Source organism: Pseudophryne corroboree, chromosome 4 (genome assembly GCF_028390025.1).
Source record: "Pseudophryne corroboree isolate aPseCor3 chromosome 4, aPseCor3.hap2, whole genome shotgun sequence".
Taxonomy (NCBI): domain Eukaryota; kingdom Metazoa; phylum Chordata; class Amphibia; order Anura; family Myobatrachidae; genus Pseudophryne; species Pseudophryne corroboree.
Window position 1 is genome coordinate 206,797,264 of NC_086447.1, and position 24,531 is coordinate 206,821,794.

A 24,531-nucleotide genomic window follows, 5' to 3' on the forward strand; every position below is an offset into this window, starting at 1 on the left:
ACGTACCAATGATTTATACAGCGGCAGGATTACATTCTCGTCCCTTGTCTCAATTCCCGTTTAATGCATGCTAGCACCTTACTTGCCTTCTTTACTGCGCTTTGACATTGTGTACGGTTATTAAGCCTATTATCAATGAATACCCCCAAATCTTTTTCCAGTACTGTTACCCCTAGACTTTGCCCGTTTAATATGTAGGATGCAAGTTTGTTTTTAGTCCCGAAATCCAGGATTAAAATCACAGACTTTTTGACACTAAATCTCAGCATACTGCGGATCAGGATCCCGAGATTGGCTTCCCTAGTTGCATGCATACTTTGGTAGTAAAGAACTATTTTGTTGTTTGGACACAGTTGTACGGTTATAAAAGTATAGTAAGCAGGCAGCCAGCTGCCATCACATTTTTGACTTCACTACTTCCTCCCCCTCAATGACAATTTGTACAAGATCTGATGCTGTGTGTTTGGTTTCTGCTCCATGTCAATATTTGTTTGGGATGATGATTAACTATGGTGCCTTGCAGCCCTCAGGGGTCTGGGCAGTGTAAAAGCACACCAGTTACACTTACAGACACATAGACCATCCGCAGCGCTCTCACACTCCCAGTAAGGTAGGTGCTGACATAGATCACATTTTAGAATTCATCTTGTGAAATTAATGTAAAATTCTAATCTAAAACAGAATATCAGTTCAGTTACAGAGCAGTGTCAAATTGAAAACACTGCACATGGGCAGCTAACATCCGCCTGTGGAACATTCACCTGTTCCAATAAAAAGCTTCTTTATAATATCATAGGTAATCTGGCAGGTTTCTGTGTCATAATGCCCACTGATAACTACTGTATTTAATAATATCATGCTTTGATGTTACCTGCTCTTTAGTGTTACTGCTGTGCACCATGTACTGGACTGGGCACCAAAGCAATCCTGTAATGTCGTCAGTGAATGTATTTAAGCTTCAAATTCCAACTCTACTCTAGAATGGGACATACTCTACAAATCTGGATAGCAGACAGCTTTTGAAAATATTTCACAATGTGCTTTAAGTATTCACAATGTGCTTAACATTTTGTAACATGAAACGCATAAAGAAACAAATGACAACTTGGTTGGTTTTATTAGTTAAGAAATTATGGCCTACACTATGCAATCGCATTTTTTATTGAAAAATAACCAGATTTAGAAAAATCAATTCACATGTTTTAACAGTGTCAGATTTTTAGACAATGCACATGTTCCTTAATCTATGAATTAATCTGTTGTAACAGGCGTTAAATCAAGTCAAGTACAGTAAGTAAAAAAGAATCTATGGAATACTAAAATCAGATTTGATCATACCTTCCAACTGTCCCCAATTTTGGCAGGACAGTCAAATTTTTCAGGCACTGTCACGCTATCCCACCCACGGGCCACAGTGTCTCACGTTCGGAGAGGGGGAGTTGAGAGGCCCCCTCTCACTTGCTAGCGAATAGATGCTGTATTTCTATTCATGGGAGAGAGAGGGACTGGGGGCATGGACAGCAGCTCACAGAGCTGTTAATTGACCAATTAAAGAAAAATGATGACATCACTGTATAAAAAAAAAAAACAACAAAACCTATGTTTCATATTTGGCTTCAAATATACCTTCCACTATTCTTCAATGAAAGCAGTTTGAACATAAAAAGTAAGGATAACTTCTGATCTGAGCAGAAAGAGAGAAAAAACAAAAAGCATTACAATTTTATTATTCTTCTGAGAAAGCCGCTGAGGTCAAACAAGCGGAGAAACGCGTAAAGAGTACGGTGGTCTGGAGTGAGCAGGCTGAGCATACCGAGGAGAGGTGATCGTTTGCTACCTATTGGGGAGAAGGAGTTCCGTCATCGAGCATAATACACCTAGATGCGGTGAGCTAATACCGGAATCAGCATACCTTAACCCATATTCATTTGGAGCACCCACTCCCGAACTATCACCTGCAGCCTAATAGGAGGCTCTACCGTTACATCAAATGAGCGCTGTTAAAGCATGAACTTACTGCAGCATGCGGTGCCTTCTTTCTAAAATAAGGCTGAGGTCGGATAGGACGATCATTGCACATTTTCTTAAGTGTGAGAACCTCTAATCTAAGAGTTGAAATTGCATTACCACCTATATGACTCTAAATTAAGTGACTGTGCTGAATATAGAGCTCTTAAATACATGTACTCATTGTTACCAATTGTAACAGATACACATTCTTTTGCTATAGAGAGTAATTCATTCAAGAAAAATATGGCTCTGTAGGAGCATTTATCTTCTTAACTGTTGTATTGCCCTGTTTTGTTTATTAACACCGGCCGAAGGTATTATATTGTATTGTACAATAAATATATGTATATTTTTTTCACATTTTATGAAGTGATTGCATTATAATTTCTGCATTGGAACAGCAGCGCTACTTATACATATATTTCTTTGTTAAGCATTAAAAACACATCTATTCTCCTATGCACAGTTTCTCAAACTCAGTCCTCCGGACCCCAAACAGTTCATGTTTTTCATGTCACCTAGCAGGAGAACATGTGTATTCATTACTCACTGACGCATTTGAAAACATCCACAAGTGACCTTTTTGGGCTCCTGAGGACCAAGAGTTTGAGAAACTATGCTCTAACGGCAGCTGGAAAATGGATAGTAGGCTACTCATCATCAATGTCTATGGATAAGGCACAACAAATTCCGCAAACAAAGTCAGTGCACAAATACTTGAATACAAGTAGGTATAATAACAAGAATGATAATAAATATAATGTAGACGTATGCTGTATGTGGATAGTGGAAGTTGCATCATTGGCATCTACTTTGTCATACAGGAAGTGTTTGTAATAGAGGAAGTGCCTCTGCAGTCATTATTTAGCATGACTGCAGTGAATAAAGACATACTTATACAGCTCTCCAGAGTCCTGTGGTGATTTGGACACAGACCACTTTAAAAGGTGTCAGAAGGCAGATAAAGCAGACACATTTGTCTATTTAGAGGTTAGAGATCTGGAGAATCCAGAAACACTAGTAAAAGTTTGATGAGATACGCTTATAAGTGAAAAATATTATAATGGACAGATATAAATATAACACTGCTGTGCTGAGCCTCTCTGAGAGTATCCAGTCGTATGCTGCAATGCTGGAACTTCCAGCAAAGAAATGTGATTATGGTGCATTAGCAAGTGAGCTCATCAGGGACAGGATTATGTGTTCAATATATAATGATGTCATTTGTGCACATTTATTACATAAGAAGGAATTAACACTGGACACTACTAGTTTAAAAGACAATCTGATGTATGCGACCTCCGGCATCACCTATAGCAACAGACACAATGTGTCAATTACAGCACCATACTGATGAATGCTACAGATGTCCTGCTTTCAATAAACACTGCAATGCTTGTGTCAAGCAATATTATTCTGCATTCTGATGCAAGTCCAAGTCCAAAGCTGATGACAATAATCTTAAATGCATGTACCAGTAGCCCACTGCACACTTCACCCTGTGGATGCCCCGCCAGAAAACACCCCACACACTGGTCTCCACAGTGAAAGTGTTGCCCTTTGTGCTGAACCAGTGAAATGTTTATCACCATAGCAGATAGGGAGAAAAATAATGTTATTATAATAAAAACTGACACTAACGCAGAGTGTAACATCATGTCTCATGAACTCCTTTAGTATGCAAACCCCCAAACACCTATTGACTGCTCTCATACTGGTAATTTAATTGCTTACTTTGGCCAGGTATGGTAATTAAGACCATAGACGCAGCCAGCCTCTAAGCCACAACAGTATCATATAGTGGACAGTAATGTCAAAACACTCCTATGTTTGCTGGGGTTAATAACTGCTAATAGTGCTGATGTGCAAGTCATTGAAGAGGATGTTCCAGGGTTAAAATACTTTGCTGATCTGTTCAACTTGTACTAAAAAAAAATTTGTGTTGTTTTGCGCTAGACAGACAGTGGAAAAATGCAGCATATACACCTCGGAAAAATCCACCAATTTTCCATATACAACTGTTTACAAATAAATTGGTGTACAGATTGCGCAAATTCTGTCCTAAATGATTACATAAAATAAAAGAGTGTTACTTCCCTTTTGTTTCTTTATGGGAAGGACAATAACTTCTCGGGTATCACCATATATTGAATTGTCTGAAAATGTGTCAATGGGTTGAAGGCATATAATGAGACTTTAACTTGAAGGAAAATGTTTCTATTGAATTCTTCTGATATCCACCTGGGCTTTAGGCTCTGCCATCTGTCCTGGATCCTGTGTCTTTCCTGCTCACTGGGATAAACAGCTTGCCAGTACCATGAGTTTCCTGAGTGCTGAGTTCTCTGCCTTATTTGCGTAGTTAATCTTAAAAGTCAGTAGATGCAATTGCTCTACGGTACTAACATCAGTAAAGTGGATCAACCACTATGGGCAAATAGCCAATAGTGCCTGGTCAATCAGGAGATTTAAGAAGATGTAAATATATGGTATTTATGGATTCAAAATCGAAAGAAAATTCATGTAACTTCCAACCTGATCAATCTTAAAAAACCAGCATGTGATAATCAGGAAATCAGATTCAGTCAAGAGGCTCAATGTTTTTGTGCCACTAGTATACTGTGCTGTGTGTCCTGGTATCACAAGTCACTTGGTTTTTTAAGATTGATCAGGTTGGAAGTTACATGAATTTTCTATCGATTTTCCTTCAAGTTAAAGTCTCATTATATGCCTTCAACCCATTGACACATTTTCAGACAATTCAATATATGGTGATACCCGAGAAGTTATTGTCCTTCCCATAAAGAAACAAAAGGGAAGTAACGCTCTTTTATTTTATGTAATCATTTAGGACAGAATTTGCGCAATCTGTACACCAATTTATTTGTAAAAAGATCTGTTCAACTGCAATATAATTGGGAAACTCCCATCCTCATGTCACGTGCCTATAGATGAGGCTGTTTCTTCCACAGTATGTGCTCCCAGATGTGTACCTCTGGCCATGAAGGACAAAATGATAGCAGAGATAAATCACATGACAGCATTTGATGTCATTGCTCCAGTGGTAGACCCTAAAGGGCCCTACACACCTAGCGACCCGCTGCCGAGCTGCCCGATGGCCGATACGGCAGACAGGCGACCTGGCGGCGGGAGGAGGTGACGGGGGGATTGAAGTTTCTTCACTCCCCCCGTCACCCGGCTCCATAGCACTGCATGCTAATATGGACGAGATTGTCCATATTGGCCTGTACATTTAAACAAGTCGGCGCCAGCGATGAACAAGTGCGGGGCAGTGCAATGTTCATCGCTGGTGTCTACACACTGAAAGATATGAACGGTATCTCGTTCATTAATGAATGAGATCATTCATATCTTTCACTGGTATCGACCAGTGTGTAGGGCCCTTAAGGTTTAGGCTATGGCTGCTGCATTAACAAAAGATGATTCAGTATGCATCTGCACAAAGCTCTGATGACATCTGAACAAAGTTCTGATGAGATCTCATCACCCCCTCCAAACTGTGGAGCAAGTAATAGCTGATATGACAAATGCAAATATATTTACCACTTTGGATGCCAAATGTGAATCCATTGGACAAGGATTCATCCAGGCTCACCACACCTACAGTATGGGCAGGTATGTATTTCTCTGAATACCCTATGGTATATTGACTGTCAAGTGAAGAATTCAAACATTGTAATGAGTATCTTGTTACATACTAAAATTCCGAAGGTACCACCTGAATGTGGTGCACAGATGTCACTGACGCCTTATAACGTGCTAACCTCCTGGCCTCAGGTGTCCCTGATGCTGACGATGATCTGAACTTTGATGTCCTCCCCTCCTTGCTCATGGAGGAGCTTCGTGATGCGACACTTTTAGATGAGCTCTACCAATTTTGTCCTGCACAGTTGGCCTTCTTTCTCCTGGAAACTGTCTTCAAATGTGACTTCAATTCTTTCTTCCCATTCTGCGATGAAATATCCCTCTCAGATGGCACCCTCCTGCATAGAAAGCAATTCATATTACCTTATGCCCTTCAAGATTCTATGCTGAACAGGCACACCAAGGGCACCCCGAACGTGAGACCACCATATGGCTGCCTAAGGATGCACTGTTGTGGCCCTCTATGGCTGCTGAATTTCAGCAGGTTGTTTCTGCCTGTGCCTAAAATGCTTTATAGGTCTATCGCTGCTGTAGATCACTTTGAATAGAGGGGGAAAGAGCACCTTGTGTTAGTGGATTCATATTCCAGTTTGTTAGAAATAGATTACCTTCTCAAACTGAGTGCTACAGTCATCAAGACAATGAAAAGGCGGGGCATGTCAGCCCCGTAGTCTGTGCGTGCTACAGCCAATGGCTGCATCCTTGGATTATTATTCTTAAAATTATAACACTTGCATTTTTTTTTCTGTGTATTCATGCCTATGACACTATTTCTACAATTGCATTACTATATGATTTCATTTCTAACTAACAAACTTATAGATGGCTAATGAAGGTCTTATTTATAAAACTGTAACACTGTGGTACATGCAGTACATACTGTATATGGATATATATTAGACATAATATATAAAATGTATTTAAATAACTGAAAATAATGTGATTGGGTGTTATACTATAATAACTTACATAGGAACATGAATGTTTACAAATGTGCTTTATAAACAAGGAGATCGCAATGTTATAAACTGTCCTTTGCTTTTGAATGTTTTAAGTAATATGCTGCTGGAAATATGTAAGGATTTATATTTTTTACTGACAATTGTATCATATGAAAAAGTGTTATACAATACACAAATGCACATGATACTGCAATAATCTGGAGATTAGCCGCTGCGTGATTAAAATAAATCTTTATACAAATTGTCACATTCCAATACACTGATTTACATGGTGTGATTTTCAGAGTTATAATATAAACTCTTCACTTCTAAACTTGTGTAAGATCCACAATTTATAATCATTATCATGTTTTATAGAATGCCTGTAACATTTTTATTGTCTATACTGCAAAGATGTAAGCCTCAAAATGGATATATATTTTTTAAGTATAGTTGGAGGTCAGGGATGGACTTGGGCCAGCACTTATGTGCACGTGTGTGCTGACCACGTGAAAGGGGACATGGTCTATGCTCACAGGGGCGTGCCCAAACTGAGCTGTTCAATTGTAGCTTCATTTGGGCGCAAATGGCTGCTGGCAAGGCATCTGCATTTTAGCTCACACTCCCAGGGATATGGCGAGCTTAAATGCACAAAAAAACTGCACTTTTTGCAATCACGCCCAGCACTTTGATTGGGTTTAACTGATTTACGTGGCTGAACCCGACCTCTTTGGGGCGCGATAACTGTGCTAAAAATGATCAATTGAATATCACCCTGCGATCTCCCGTCACTTTAGATGGGAGATCCAGCACGATATAACAATTGAATTCCACCCTTTGACTCAGCTGTTGATTGACTAATTGAATTCCGAGAGGCTTCTTCTTATTGTTAGACAGTGGATCACTCTGTGGTCTGTCTCCGTTCCCAGCACTTAGAGGCAGCTTCCCTGCTTTAGTGTTTTCCCTCCTAGTGGCTAATTCAGACCTGATCGCTGCTGTGTGTTTTCGCCCAGCGGGCGATCAGGTCTGAACTGCACATGTGCCGGCACTGCAGTGCGCCGGCGCATGCTAGAGATGCGATTGACAGGCAGAGGTGTTTGCTGGGCAGGGGGGGGGGGGGGGGGGGGGTTGGGCGGGCCGGTGGCGTTGGGCCAACGTTTTCGAGGCACGGTCCGGGCCTCGGCTGCGTGATGTCACACAACGGAGAGCAACGGATAGCTCCCTGCCAGCGCACAGGAGCTGCGCTGGTAGGGAGCTACTCTTCAGGTACAAAAGCAACGCCGCCATGTGATGCTTTTGTACCTGTGCGGCGGGGGGTGGGCCAGATATGCGGAGTGGACTATTTTGCACGGCTACGGTCAGCTCTGAATTAGGCCCCTAGTGTTAGCTCAGTGCAGGAGGAGGTACTTAGTGCACAGTCTGAGAGTGTTCTTTCTGGGAGAGACAACTGCACTGATGTGCAGCTTCTACTCTCCTGTGTGTGTGACCTTGTCTACCCTGCAGCAGCACCCTGTATGTATACAGCCGGCTCCTGTGTGTACTGAGATGCTGTGTTACCGCTGTACTGCTTCACATGTATACTGTGAGTTCCTGCTGCTGCAGAACATCTTCTATATACTACAAGCTGTTATCTCTGTTATCTGAATAAACCAATCATCCTGGTTAAGTGCCGTTATCTGGACTAACATCCCTATCCAACACCGCAACACTCTGCCAAAAGGTTATGGGCCCCAAGTCAGAAAAGGCATTCTAAAACAGAGGTACATAAATAAAAGTGCAGCTGATTAAAGAAGTACTTTTATTAATTATAGAGAAGAATGTACAGTACATGGAACAGCATAAACTTTATAAAGCTAAAAGGCTCAGAGAATTACACATTGTGGAAATTCGCCATGGAGATGCAGCTTAAGTGGGATAAGTTGTGGAAAGTCACAATTGATCCAGGAGCAGCCCCAAGCCCAGTTGAAGTGGATAGAGCCATTGGTATGAGGGGCTTGACCGTGGAACAACGCGTCTACTCCATTATCAGTGGGAATATGTCAGCCAAAGACATGTGGACATCTCTGCAAATGGCATATGAGGACAAAGGTCTGATGAGAAGAATAAACTTAAGGCGCATGCTGTATGGGACAAAGTTAAGTGCCTGTAAAGACATGAATGATTATATTGATAAAATACTGTCAATAGCTCAGCAGTTGGCATCTGTGGGGGCACAGGTGGACCACGAGGAAGTGGCAGTGGCGATGTTACAGAATCTGACACCAGAATTCTATTATCTGGTAGGAGCTTTGGAGTCAAACGATACCAAGCTGACAACAAAAATTGTAAGAGCCAAGCTGCTGCAGTTCTAAGAACGTATTCCTGTTGAGACACATGCTGAGGGTTCTGCTTTATTCACAAAAGGTACTAAGTACAGAAAGCTCAAGTTCAAGTGCTTTATATGTCACAAGGTGGGACACAAGGCCTCAGATTGCAGACTGAGAAATTGCAGTGGTACGCAGAAGAAAGTGACAAATCAAATGAGTCAGCATTGAATGTAGCAGATAGTCACAAGAAGGATTGCTGGTACATGGACTCGGGGGCCACTAGGCATTTTAGTTGTAATCAGGAATGGTTCAATTCAGCATGTGAACCCATTACAGTAAAAGGGATTGGAGACAAAGTCCTTACTGCTTCAAAATTTGGGACATTCACAGTGCGTCATCCAAGACATCTTGTTCGTGCCAGAATAGGGAAGCAATTTCATTGCTATAATCGTCCTGGAGAAAAATGGTTACAGAGTCCAGTTTGCAAAGGGCAAATGTATGGTGTAAAATGAGAAAGGGACTGTAATTGCTTCAGCAACCTGGTGCAACCAACTGTATATCCTAGACACCAAGCAGTGTTCTGCAATAGCAGCCTCTGATTCAAACCAGTCGATGGAGCTGTGGCACAGGCGCCTAGGTCATCTGGGATATGACAACGTCCAGAAACTACTCGATGGAATGGCAACTGGAATCACTGAGAGTAATACTGAGAGACCTGTGTGTGAGAGTTGTATAAAAGGAAAGCAAACTCGCACCCCATTTCTAAAGTCTACTAGTGAAGCGGAAATACCACTAGTCCTAGTGTATACTGACGTACAGTATGTAGTCCAATGGAGATGGAATCAATGAGAATCACAGGTATTTCTCATACGTCCTAGAGGATGCTGGGGACGACATCAAGACCATGGGGGTATAGATGGGATCCGCAGGAGACATGGGCACTCCAAAGACTTTTCATTGGGTGTGAACTGGCTCTTCCCTCTATGCCCCTCCTCCAGACCTCAGTTTTAGAAATGTGCCCAGGTCGACTGGATGCACTCTGAGGAGCTCTACTGAGTTTCTCTGAAAAGACTTATGTTAGGTTTTTATTTTCAGGGAGATCTGCTGGCATCAGACTCCCTGCTTCGTGGGACTGAGAGGGCAGAAGCAGAACCAACTTCCTCAGAGTTTCATGGCTCTGTTTCTGGCTGACAGGACACCATTAGCTCCTGAAGGGAACTGAACGCTAGCCGTGTCTAGATGCTCACTCCCACAGCACGCAGTCACCCCCCTCACAGAGCCAGAAGTCAGAAGACAGGTGAGTTGAGAAGAATGATCTTCAATCAAGTAAGTGACGGCTGAGGTGCGGCGCGGCTGGCGGGAGCGCAGCGCGCCATTGCTGCCCACACACACAGGCACTGCAGGGTGCAGGCGCGGGGGGGGGCCCGGGCAGCAAGAAAAATACCTCAAACTGGCTAAAAGGGGGCATAAGATGCCTCTGGCACAGCCCTACCCCCGCCAGTATAAATATTGTCATGGATACTGAGGGCCGAGCTTCTTCCTCAGGCAGCCAGCACACTACTCAGCACCATTTTCTCTCTCTCCTCAGGCTGCAGAGAACATGCTGGTCCTCTTCTCCACTTCTGACAAGTACAGGGTGCTATCAAGGGGGGGCACAAAGTGATTGTGGTGCATTTGATAGTGTATATTACTATTTAAAAGCGCTTTTGGGCTGTGGACATACTGTGTTAACAGGCAATACTGGCGCTGGGTTTGTGAACTGGCTGCTCCTATCCTGTGTCCCTCTGACAGATTTTACTGTGGGTCTGTCCCCAAAATAAGTCCCAGTGTGTCTGTGAGTGTGGTGTACACGTGTGAGGCATGTCTGAGGCAGGGAGTTCCTCCCCGGAGGAAGCCATTTTAGGGACACAGAGTTGTAATGTGGTGGCGCTACTGGCACACCAAGAGCCTGCATGGGTGAAAGAGCTACATGACAGTATGCATCTGATTAACCGTATATTAGATAAGTCTGAATCTAAGGCTGCATGCTGGAGAAAATCTGTTGAAGATGTGATTTTTCAGGATGCTGTTATTCCTTATGCGGGCGGCCCCTCTGGGTCACATAAGAGACCATTTGCAAATGTTGTAAACACTGATACCGACACGGATTCTGATTCTTGTGTCGACAATAGTGAATCCAGAGAGATAGATCATAAATTGGCAAAAAGTATACAATATATGATTGTGGCTATAAGGGACATGTTGGAGGTTACAGAAAGCACTCCTGTACCTCAGGAGAAAGCTTATTTATGTAAGGAAAAGAAATCCAAAGTCACGTTCCCTCCTTCACACGAACTAAATGCTCTGTTTGAAGGAATGTGGGTGAATCCTGATAAAAAATGTTGTATTCCCAAAAGGATTCACATAGCTTATCCTTTCCCGGTTGAAGACAGGAAAAAATGGGAGCCACCCCCTGTGTTAGACAGTGCACTTTCCAGGTTGACAAAGAAGGTAATTCTCCCTGCTCCTGGCACGGCTTCTCTTAAAGAGCCGGCAGACCGCAAAATGGAAACGACATTGAAATCCATTTATGTTACCAATGGTACACTGCTCAGGCTCACTATTGCCTGCGCATGGGTGAGTCGCGCTATTGAAAAATGGTCAGAAAGCGTGTCATCAGACATTGACACAATTGATAAAGATGAGATACTCCTTAAGTTAGGGAATATAAATGATGCTTCCGCCTACATGCTGGAAGCAATGAAGGATATTGGACTCTTGAGTTCACAAGCCGCTACCATGGCAGTATCGGCTAGGCGGGCGTTATGGATTCGCCAGTGGAACGCGGATGCAGATTCCAAAAGAAACATGGAGGCTCCCCCATATAAAGGTGAGGCCTTATTTGGCGATGGCCTGGATGCGTTAGTCCCGGCGGCTATCGCAGGTAAGTCAAAAATTTTGCCCTCTGCGCCTGCACCGGCAAAAAAGACCTATCACCTGCAAATGCAGTCCTTTCGGCCCAATAAATACAAAAAGGCGAGAGGTTCCCCCTTCTTTGCAGGTAAGGGAAGGGGAAGGGGAAAGAAGCCCACACTGGCTCCAGGTTCTCAAGAGTCAGAAGTCTACCCCTACTTCTGCGAAATCCCCAGCATGACGCTGTAACTCCCTTGCGGGAGGCCGCTTGGGTGGGGGCACGTCTCAAACTCTTCAGCCAGGATTGGATTCTGTCTGGACTGGATCCCTGGGTGTTGCAAATAGTATCCCAGGGATACAAACTAGAGTTTCAAGACGTTCCCCCATGCCGATTTTTCAAATCGACCTTGCCAGCTTCTCCGCCAGAGAGAGAAGCAGTAACAGCGGCAATCCAAAAATGATGTCAAGACCAGGTTATAGTCCTGGTACCGTTGTCACAACAAGGGCAGGGTTTTTATTCAAGCCTCTTTGTTGTTCCGAAGCCGGACGGCTCGGTCAGACCGATCCTAAATCTAAAAGATCTGAATTTCTTCCTGAAAAGGTTCAAGTTCAAGATGGAATCACTTCGGGCGGTGATTGCCAGTCTGGAGGAGGGGGACTACTTAGTGTCGGTGGACATAAAGGATGCTTACCTGCAGGGCCGGTGCTAGGGTGTTTGGCGCCCCCCTGCAAACTATAAATTTGCGCCCTCCCATATTCCTTTGGCGGGCACCGGGAAAAGGGGTGTGGTCTCACAAGTAAGGGGCATAGCCACACAATAGTACCCCCATTCAAAATTATGCCACAATGTAGCACAATCTTATTCATCTTATACGTAATGCCACACCCGTAGTAGTAGCGTCCTTATATGTCATGCCCACCAGTAGTAGTAGCGTCCTTATACATAGTGCACCCCCAGTAGTAGTAGCATCCTTATGCATAATGCCCCCCCAGTAGTAGTAGCATCCTTATGCATAATGCTCCCCAGTAGTAGTAGCATCCTTATGCATAATGCCCCCCAGTAGTAGTAGCATCCTTATGCATAATGCCCCCCCCAGTAGGAGTAGCATCCTTATGCATAATGCCCCCCAGTAGTAGTAGCATCCTTATGCATAATGCCCCCCCAGTAGGAGTAGCATCCTTATGCATAATGCCCCCCCAGTAGTAGTAGCATCCTTATGCATAATGCCCCCCCCAATAGTAGTAGCATCCTTATGCATAATGCTCCCCAGTAGTAGTAGCATCCTTATGCATAATGCCCCCCAGTAGTAGTAGCATCCTTATGCATAATGCCCCCCCAGTAGGAGTAGCATCCTTATGCATAATGCCCCCCCAGTAGTAGCAGCATCCTTATGCATAATGCCCCCCAGTAGTAGTAGCATCCTTATGCATAATGCCCCCCCAGTAGGAGTAGCATCCTTATGCATAATGCCCCCCCAGTAGTAGTAGCATCCTTATACATAATGCCCCCCAGTAGTAGTAGCATCCTTATACATAATGCCCCCCCAGTAGTAGTAGCGTTCTTATACGTAGTGCACCCCCAGTTGTAGTAGCGTCCTTATACGTAATGCACCCCCAGTAGTAGTAGCATCCTTATACATAATGCCCCCCCAAGTAGTAGTAGCGTCCTTATACGTAGTGCCCCCCCAGTAGTAGAAGCGTCCTTATACGTAATTCCCCCTAGTAGTAGTAGCGTCCTTATACGTAATGCCCCCCAGTAGTAGAAGCGTCCTTATACGTAATGCCCCCCCAGTAGTAGTAGCATCCTTATACATAGTGCACCCCCAGTAGTAGAAGCGTCCATATGCATAATTCCGCCCAAGTAGTAGTAGCGTCCTTATACGTAATGCCCCCCCAGTTGTAGTAGCGTCCTTATACGTAGTGCACCCCCAGTAGTAGAAGCGTCCATATGCATAATTCCGCCCTAGTAGTAGTAGCGTCCTTATACATAATGCCCCCCCAGTAGTAGAAGCGTCCTTATACGTAAATCCCCCTAGTAGTAGTAGCGTCCTTATACGTAATGTCCCCTCCAGTTGTAGTAGCGTCCTTATACGTAGTGCACCCCCAGTAGTAGTAGAAGCGTCCTTATACGTAATGACCCCCAGTAGTAGTACCGTCCTTATATATAATGCCCCCAAGTAGTAGTATCGTCCTTATACGTAATGCCCCCTCCAGTTGTAGTAGCGTCCTTATACGTAATGCCCCCCAGTTGAAGTAGCGTCCTTATACGTAGTGCACCCCAAGTAGTAGAAGCGTCCATATGCATAATTCCGCCCTAGTAGTAGTAGCGTCCTTATACGTAATGCCCCCCCCCCAGTTGTAGTAGCGTCCTTATACGTAGTGCATCCCCAGTAGTAGAAGCGTCCTTATACGTAATGACCCCCAGTAGTAGTACCGTCCTTATATATAATGCCCCCCCCAGTAGTAGCATCCTTATACGTAATGCCCCCCCAGTAATAGTAGCGTCCTATACATAATGCCCCCAAGTAGTAGTATCGTCCTTATACGTAATGCCCCCTCCAGTTGTAGTAGCGTCCTTATACGTAATGCCCCCCAGTTGTAGTAGCGTCCTTATACGTAGTGCACCCCCAGTAGTAGAAGCGTCCATATGCATAATTCCGCCCTAGTAGTAGTAGCGTCCTTATACGTAATGCCCCCCCCCCCCAGTTGTAGTAGCGTCCTTATACGTAGTGCATCCCCAGTAGTAGAAGCGTCCTTATACGTAATGACCCCCAGTAGTAGTACCGTCCTTATATATAATGCCTCCCCCAGTAGTAGCATCCTTATACGTAATGCCCCCCCAGTAATAGTAGCGTCCTATACATAATGCCCCCAAGTAGTAGTATCGTCCTTATACGTAATGACCCCCCAGTAGTAGCGTCATTACACGCAATGGCCCCCATTAGTAGCGTTGTTACACGTAATGCCCAACCTGTAGTAGTAGCATCTTTAAAGCACACAAACGCACACACACACACATTTCCCTCTCACACTTCACTTACCTAAGCCAGTCTCCCTACACTACAGCAGCCTGGTCCGTGTAGCTCCGCCCCCTCTGGCCCAGTTAGACCCGCCCCTTCCGCCGCTTAGCTCCGCCCCCTTATGTCCCGTGCACAGCGCTGTCCTGTCACACAGGGGAGGGAGGAGGATTTTCATGATGCAGGTGCCGCAGCCAGTGCCTGTCATACAGTGACAGGCACAGCAGCAGCAGCAGGGGGGACAGGACGGCGCAGCAGGGAAGGAATGCAGAGCAGGGGGAGCGCCTCTCCGTCCCAGCGCCTCCCTGCACTGCATCCCTTTGCTGAGCGGGTAGCGCCGGGCCTGCTTACCTGCATGTTCCCATTTATCCTCCTCACCAGGCTTATCTGAGATTCGCGATTCAGGATTGCCATTACCAATTCCAGACGTTACCTTTCGGTCTCTCCACGGCGCCGAGGGTATTCACCAAGGTGATGGCGGAGAGGATGGTTCTCCTTCGTCAGAAAGGAGTCAATATAATCCCTTATCTGGACGACCTCCTGATAAAGGCGAGATCCAGGGAGCAGTTATTACAAAACATATCCCTCTCCCTGTCAATACTCCAACAACACGGTTGGATCATAAATTACCCAAAGTCACAGTTGGAACCGACGACAAGGTTGTCTTTCCTCAGGATGATTCTGGACACAGAAGTTCAGAGAGTATTTCTTCCACTGGAAAAGGCTCTGGAAATCCAGAAAATGGTAAAACAGATATTGAAGCCATCAAGTGTGTCGATCCATCAGTGCATTCGGTTGATGGGGAAGATGGTGGCGGCCTACGAGGCCATACAGTTTGGCAGGTTCCATGCCAGAGTATTCCAGTGGGACCGTTGAACAAGTGGTCAGGGTCACACCTACACATGCACAGAGAGATAATCCTGTCGTCAAAAAACAGGATTTTGCTCCTGTGGTGGTTGCACAGCTCTCACCTGCTAGAGGGACGCAGGTTCGGGATTCAGGACTGGGTCCTAGTAACCACGGATGCAAGTCTCCGAGGCTGGGGAGCAGTCTCTCAGGGAGAAAACTTCCAGGGACGTTGGGTCACAACAGGAAGCCTGCCTTCACATAAACGTTCTGGAGCTAAGAGCCATTTACAACGGCCTTCAACAAGCGGTACATCTTCTTCAAGACCGTCCCATGCAGATACAGGCGGACAATGTAACAGCAGTCACATACATAAACAGGCAGGGCGGAACGAAAAGCAGAGCGGCAATGGCAGAGGCGACAAAAATCCTCCGCTGGGCAGAAATCATCTACAAGCTCTGTCGGCAATATTCATTCCGGGAGTAGACAACTGGGAAGCAGACTTCCTCAGCAGACACAATCTCCATCCAGGAGAGTGGGGCCTCCACCAAGAGGTCTTCGCAGAGGTGACAAGTCTTTGGGGAGTTCCTCAAATAGACATGATGGCGTCTCGTCACAACAAGAAGCTTCAGAGATACTGTTCCAAGTCGAGAGACCCTCAAGCAGTAGCAGTGGATGCACTGGTGACCCAGTGGGTGTTTCCGTCAGTATATGTTTTCCCTCCACTTCCGCTGATCCCAAAAGTACTCAGAAAGACAAGGGCTCAAGCAATCTTCATTGCCCCAGACTGGCCAATAAGGGCTTGGTACCCAGCTGTTCAGCAGTTACTCATAGGAGATCCTCGGCCTCTTCCTCCTCGGGAGGACCTGCTGTAGCAGGGGCCGTGTGTGTACCAAGACTTACCGCGGCTGCGTTTGAGGGCATGGCTGTTGTGCGCCGTATCCTAGCCAGGAAGGGTATTCCTAAGGAGGTCATCCCCACCCTTATACAGGCCAGAAAGGGAGTAACGTCAAAACATTACCACCGTATTTGGAGAAAATTTGTGTCTTGGTGTGAATCCAAGAAAGCTCCTATGGAAGAGTTTCACTTAGGACGTTTTCTCCATTTTTTGCAGGATGGTGTGGAGACGGGCCTACGATTGGGATCAATCAAGGTCCAGATTTCGGCCTTGTCAGTGTTCTTCCAAAAACAATTGGCCTCTCTTCCAGAGGTTCAGACCTTCGTGAAAGGGGTTCTGCACATCCAGCCTCCATTCGTGCCTCCAGTGGCACCATGGGACCTTAACGTGGTATTGCAGTTCCTTCAATCGGATTGGTTTGAGCCTCTGCAAAAGATAGAGTTGAAGTTTCTCACTTGGAAAGTGACAATGCTTTTGGCATTGGCATCCGCAAGGCGGGTGTCGGAATTGGGGGCCTTGTCTCACAAGAGCCCTTACCTGATTTTCCATGAAGATAGGGCAGAGTTGCGAACTCGCCAACATTTTCTTCCAAAGGTGGTTTCTGCTTTTCACATAAACCAACCTATTTTGGTGCCAGTAGTTACTGACACATTCACTGATTCAAAGTCTCTAGATGTGGTTAGAGCTTTGAAAATCTATGTTGCTAGAACAGTTCACATACGGAAAACAGAGGCTCTGTTTGTCCTGTATGATCACAACAAGATTGGCTGTCCTGCTTCCAAGCAGACTATTGCACGTTGGATTAGAAATACGATTCAGCAAACTCATACTACGGCTGGATTGCCGTTACCGACGTCGGTAAAGGCCCACTCCACTAGGAAGGTGGGCTCATCCTGGACGGCTGCCCGGGGGGTCTCGGCATTACAACTTTGCCGAGCAGCTACTTGGTCAGGATCAAACACATTTGCTAAGTTCTACAAGTTTGACACCTTGGCCGATGAGGACCTAAAGTTTGGTCAATCGGTACTGCAGGTTCATCCGCACTCTCCCGCCCGTACTGGAGCTTTGGTATAGACCCCACAGTCTTGATGTCATCCCCAGCATCCTCTAGGACGTATGAGAAAATAGGATTTTAATAACCTACCGGTAAATCCTTTTCTCCTAGTCCGTAGAGGATGCTGGGCGCCCGTCCCAGTGCGTACTTTACCTGCAGTTTAGTTATTACAGTTACACAAGTTGTGTTATCTTGGTTTCAGCATGTTGCTGCAATTAGTTCATGCCTGTTGGCGTGTGTTATGTTGAATGCCATGTGTGCGACATGTTATGTTGAATGCCATGTGTGCGACATGGTTGAGGGTGTGAGTTGGTAGATATCTCCTCGAAATGTCAGTCTCCCTGGGCACAGTTCCTATAACTGAGGTCTGGAGGAGGGGCATAGAGGGAGGAGCCAGTTCACACCCAATGAAAGGTCTTTGGAGTGCCCATGACTCCTGCGGATCCCGTCTATACCCCCTTGTCTTGATGTCATCCCCAGCATCCTCTACGGACTAGGAGAAAAGGATTTACTAGTAGGTTATTAAAATCCTATTTTTATAACATTTAATTGATGATGCCACAAGGATGACGCATGTGTATTTCATGAAAGCTAAAAGTGAAGTTGTCAACAAAATTGTGGAAGACAAGAAACTGGTGGAGACTCAGATGGGTCTGAAATTAAAAGTCTTGAGATCCGACAATGGTGGAGAGTATGACAACAGAGTTTTAGCACAGTTCCTGAAAAAAATAGGATTTTGGTACTTACCAGGTAAATCCTTTTCTTTGAATCCATAGGGGGCACTGGAGTACTCTTGGGATATGGACGGCTTCCACAGGAAGTAGGCACTGAATAAATTAATTTTGGAACTATACCTCCCCTCCATATCCCTGAGTACCTCAGTGTTTTTTACTGAGCCGAACAGGAGCGATAGAGAGGTTGACAATGGAGCATTACATATAACATAACGGACAACAATAAAGTTGACCCAACATTACTGAGAACTAAACAGTTGACACCATAACTTGTTAATCTGAACCAGTCGGTGAAAGTGTGTTACCATAAGATCTACTGAACCTACCCCAAACCAGGTAAACTGCTCTGGGTGGGTGTCCAGTGCCCCCTATGGATTTAAAGAAAAGGATTTACCTGGTAAGTACCAAAATCCTATTTTCTTTTTCATCCACTAGGGGTCACTGGAGTACTCTTGGGACGTACCAAAGCTTCCCCCGCGGGCGGGAGAGCTGTTTGGCACCTGTAACACTAGGCGGCCAAAGCTAGATGCTGATGCCGCAAACGTATCAAACTTGTAGAGGCGCACAAACGTGTGCACCGAAGACCATGTAGCCGCCCGGCAAAGCTGTGTCATAGAAACTCCACGACTCGCTGACCATGATGTTCCCACAGCACGTGTGGAATGAGCTGTTATCGATGTAGGCGGCTGTAACCTAGCATGAAGGTAAGTCTGACGTATGGTCACTTTAATCCAACTGGATAAGGTCTGCCTAGAAGCTGGCCAACCCATCTTGGCAGCATCATAGAGAGCAAACAATGTATCCGTCTTACGAACGGTCGACGTTCGGGATACATAAATGCGCAATGCGCGTACCACATCCAACCTACCAGAGTCTCCTGTTAACATAGGAACTACTATTGGTTGATTGATGTGAAAAGATGACACTACCTTTGGTAGAAAAGCAGAATTCGCTCGGAATTCCGCTCTGTCATCATGAAACACTAAATACGGTGGTTTGCACGACAAAGCACCCAATCTGAAACACGCCTTGCTGACGCTAAGGCTAAAAGAAACATTATTTTCCCAAGTGAGAAATTTAATATCCACTTGTTGTAAGGGTTCATAATAAAAAGACTAAGAAATCTAAAAACCAGATTCAAGTCTTATGGCGCAGTAGGTAGAGTGAATGGAGGCTGAACTCTGAGGACACCCTGCATAAAAGGTGTGAACCGACGGCAATAGGGCCAATCTACTATGAAAATAAATGGACAACGCCGATATCCGCACTTTTAGTGTGGATAAACTCAGACCTCTATCTAACCTAGGCACGCCAAATTCTGTAATAATGAGCTGCCGTAACCGGCTTCCTAGCTTGTAACATGGTTGGAATACCCGATTCTGGAATGCCCTCTCTTCTTAAGAGGGCTGTCTCAACAGCCACCCTGTCAAACGCGGCCGCGCTAAATCGGGTAAAAGGAACGGACCCTGCTGTAACAGGTCAGAACGTAGTGGGAGCGGCCAAAGACCGACTGCGAGTAGACCGCGGAGATCCGAGAACCAAGCTCTCCGAGGCCAAAGAGGCGCCACTAGTATAACTGTGACGGACTCTCCTTTGATCCGTTTTAGCCACAGAGGGAGCAGCGGAAACGGTGGAAATAGATACGCGAGACTGTATGGCCACGCGATTGTGAGAGCATCCACCGCCACTGCCTTTGGATCTCTCGTTCTGGACACGACCTAGGGCGTTTGATGATTGTGGCGAGATGCCATCAGGTCCACCTGCGGGTAACTCCACTTCTGGACCAGCATGTGAAATACTTCTGGATTTAATGCCCATTCTCCTGGATGAAAATTCAGACGGCTGAGATAATCCGCCTCCCAGTTGTCCACTCCCGGAATGACTACTGCCGACAATATCATTTGGTGATACTCGGCCCAATAGAGGATTCAAGCTACAGAATTGAAAAGGACGTGAGTGAAGTCCTCAGAACTGAAGCGCTTCGAAAGCCGCCACCATTGTCTAATAGGCGAATGCACAAGTGAACCGAGACTGTGCGTGGCTTGAGCACTAATTGTACCAGATGACGAATGACCTGTACTTTCTGTTCGGGTATGTAAATTCTTTGATTTACCGTATTGAGAATCATACCTAGGAATTGAAGTCGTTGAGACGGAATCATTCAGGAATTCGCGTAGACAATGGTAGGAAATAAGATTTTCCTCCCCACTTGGTCTGCGATCTATCTCGTTTGGAATCCGACTCCGCCTATTAGGAACATAGCCAAAGTGGACGTTATGCGCTACTAGCGAAGCTGAAACCGCAAGAACCAACTGCCAACGTCCAAAGAAGCTGTAGGCAGCAAGAAGTGTAAGGTGGTCTTTATTTAGGGCAAACCTGAACTGGAATGCCCTGCCACTACAGCCTTGTTACCTCAAACCCTTACCAAAGCAGGGCGAAGCAACAGCCCCACTGCTGTGTAGGGTATACTCCGATATGTAGTAAAACACCCAATAAATGCAATTGTCTCTGATTGGAAATTGTTCAGCCTTCGCTGAGAACCTGACGTACTGGCCTGGTGCTATGAGGGCTGGCGGCAAATCGACCACAACAATGTAACTGAAACTGTCTGTGCAGTCTTTACGCAGAGTACTAACCACTATACGATCACGGCAACTTAAGCAAGCCAGGTAGGAGACGAACCTACAATCTTGTTATGCATAGTCAGATGCGTTATACATTGCGCCACTGGCCCAGATTCGTATTTGTCCGACACACTGTGTGACCGACTTTGCAGCAAAGCTGCTTGTTTGATTATGCATAAATGCATATAGCAGAGGATAGTTTCAATCTGCCTACCTCTGGGTTATGGGCCCAGCATGCTTCCATTGCAGTACTCTGCTGCACATGTAAGTGCAAGAGATCATGTACTCCAACCAGTAAGTACACCACGGAAGTAACGTGTGTATAAACCTGCATTACCGTGCATGTGGTTACCAGCAATAGTGAATCTTCCTGTAGAGTCATGCTGTACAAAAACAATTAATAAATTAAACTCCTAACAACACCCCGCTCCTCCAGAGTCTAAGTGTTGTAGGGCAGCAACTTCCGAGAAAGAACCAGGAAGTAACATTAAAAGAAAAAATTGTCCTACCATGGATTTTATTTTTTTTAAACACCTGTTAAACCAGGATCTGAACCAGTGTCCATGCAAACACAATGTTCACTGTGGCCGGAAAGCCTAACCACTTGGCTACAGAGCCACCTGTAAAAACAATAAGCAAAGCTGCTGTGGTGTGGCCATGTTTGCAGTGCTCAACAGATAGTGTTAATAAGCACTGAGTGCTGACCAATTATTCTTGCTTACTGCAAAATAGACTTTTAATGTCAGCATATTATATATATATATACACACACACACACATTTTTTTTTTTTATAATAATATCAAACACAGTGCAACATCCAATTGAGGATACAACCATCATCCACAAACACATGTATGCTAAGCCATATGGAAGCATTTCCAATGTACTCACTGAGGAAACCCATGGCCAATTATGTACTGAGACTGTTAACACTATCTGGTGTATAGACAGTAGTTGAACCCAGGATTCGAACCAATGACCCTGCAAGCAGCATCTACACTGTTGGCGGGAAGCCTAACCAGTAGGCTACAGAGTCTCCCTGATACACAGGTATAACACATTTTTACAAGTCTGAAACTAAATGTGACCTCGCACAGGCTTAAAACCTGAGATGACTGCTGCTTGACCACAGCTTAGTTAATGGGCCCTTCTAGTGGCCGGCGCCGGGAGCGCGCTCTGGAGAGCTATCCTGACTGTAAAACCTATGGTAGGTTTATATTGATAGTGTAAGGCCAAACTGAGCTATTTTTAACAGTTTAAACTAGCATGTATTAGTATGCAATCTAGTTGGATCACCAGTTTCCCCCAGATGGCAAAACAGTATGCAACCCTGCTTAGCTTCCAAGCTCAGATGAGTTTGGGCGTATCCAGTGTGGTGTGGCTGTAGAATAAAAATACCTACAGCACCTTGTACTCCCAGGTGGCTAATCAGGCCCAACACTGCTTAGCTTCCAAAATCAGATGAGATTGGGCGTATCCAGTGTGGTGTGGCCAAGTGAATTAAGCCAAAGCTGCTGCAGGTGAGTGAACTCACACGGCTCCACAGATGCTGTTTTATAAGCACCATGTGCTGACCAATTGTTATAACATATCTTACTTTACAACAAATGAACAAAGCCAGTATTTGGCTGCCACAACCATGATTCAGATTTGCAGTCTTTAGGATAATATCATTATAAACAGTTATGATATAAATAATGTATATCCATGTTTTAGACATGGCAGGGAAACTGCTTATTAGTAATTGCCTCATGCAGACGGACAATACTCAAAACAAAAACAAAGACAGACAACTTGCACGACTTAGTACACTAAGGTGTCTCTATAAATATATATCTGGCCAAGTGCAGTGCACGCCAGCCATATGCCTGCTCCCAAATTCCCCTTAACACTAGAGATGAGCGCCGGAAATTTTTCGGGTTTTGGGTTTTGGTTTTGGGTTCGGTTCCGCGGCCGTGTTTTGGGTTCGACCGCGTTTTGGCAAAACCTCACCGAATTTTTTTTGTCAGATTCGGGTGTGTTTTGGATTCGGGTGTTTTTTTCAAAAAACCCTAAAAAACAGCTTAAATCATAGAATTTGGGGGTCATTTTGATCCCAAAGTATTATTAACCTCAAAAACCATAATTTACACTCATTTTCAGTCTATTCTGAATACCTCACACCTGACAATATTATTTTTAGTCCTAAAATTTGCACCGAGGTCGCTGTGTGAGTAAGATAAGCGACCCTAGTGGCCGACACAAACACCGGGCCCATCTAGGAGTGGCACTGCAGTGTCACGCAGGATGTCCCTTCCAAAAAACCCTCCCCAAACAGCACATGACGCAAAGAAAAAAAGAGGCGCAATGAGGTAGCTGACTGTGTGAGTAAGATAAGCGACCCTAGTGGCCGACACAAACACCGGGCCCATCTAGGAGTGGCACTGCAGTGTCACGCAGGATGTCCCTTCCAAAAAACCCTCCCCAAACAGCACATGACGCAAAGAAAAAAAGAGGCGCAATGAGGTAGCTGACTGTGTGAGTAAGATAAGCGACCCTAGTGGCCGACACAAACACCGGGCCCATCTAGGAGTGGCACTGCAGTGTCACGCAGGATGGCCCTTCCAAAAAACCCTCCCCAAACAGCACATGACGCAAAGAAAAAAAGAGGCGCAATGAGGTAGCTGACTGTGTGAGTAAGATAAGCGACCCTAGTGGCCGACACAAACACCGGGCCCATCTAGGAGTGGCACTGCAGTGTCACGCAGGATGGCCCTTCCAAAAAACCCTCCCCAAACAGCACATGACGCAAAGAAAAAAAGAGGCGCAATGAGGTAGCTGACTGTGTGAGTAAGATAAGCGACCCTAGTGGCCGACACAAACACCGGGCCCATCTAGGAGTGGCACTGCAGTGTCACGCAGGATGGCCCTTCCAAAAAACCCTCCCCAAACAGCACATGACGCAAAGAAAAATAAAAGAAAAAAGAGGTGCAAGATGGAATTGTCCTTGGGCCCTCCCACCCACCCTTATGTTGTATAAACAGGACATGCACACTTTAACCAACCCATCATTTCAGTGACAGGGTCTGCCACACGACTGTGACTGATATGACGGGTTGGTTTGGACCCCCCCCAAAAAAGAAGCAATTAATCTCTCCTTGCACAAACTGGCTCTACAGAGGCAAGATGTCCACCTCATCATCATCCTCCGATATATCACCGTGTACATCCCCCTCCTCACAGAATATCAATTCGTCCCCACTGGAATCCACCATCTCAGCTCCCTGTGTACTTTGTGGAGGCAATTGCTGCTGGTCAATGTCTCCGCGGAGGAATTGATTATAATTCATTTTAATGAACATCATCTTCTCCACATTTTCTGGATGTAACCTCGTACGCCGATTGCTGACAAGGTGAGCGGCGGCACTAAACACTCTTTCGGAGTACACACTTGTGGGAGGGCAACTTAGGTAGAATAAAGCCAGTTTGTGCAAGGGCCTCCAAATTGCCTCTTTTTCCTGCCAGTATAAGTACGGACTGTGTGACGTGCCTACTTGGATGCGGTC

At 45.3% G+C, this 24,531-nt stretch overlaps 1 protein-coding gene across 2 annotated transcripts in view; it reads left to right on the top strand.

The window, feature by feature from the left end:
* The first annotated feature begins 531 nt into the window (after window positions 1–531).
* The window catches only part of LOC134909210 (coagulation factor X-like), a 91,375-nt gene continuing 67,375 nt past the window's right edge, over window positions 532–24,531 (top strand). The window contains exons 1-2 of one of the 2 annotated variants that reach the window (XM_063915862.1): window positions 578–610; window positions 2,536–2,737. The gene's annotated coding sequence lies outside the window, so the exon portion shown is untranslated. Of the gene's footprint in view, window positions 611–2,535; window positions 2,738–24,531 lie in introns of both variants that reach the window. The other variant, XM_063915861.1, reaches the window with a different exon arrangement.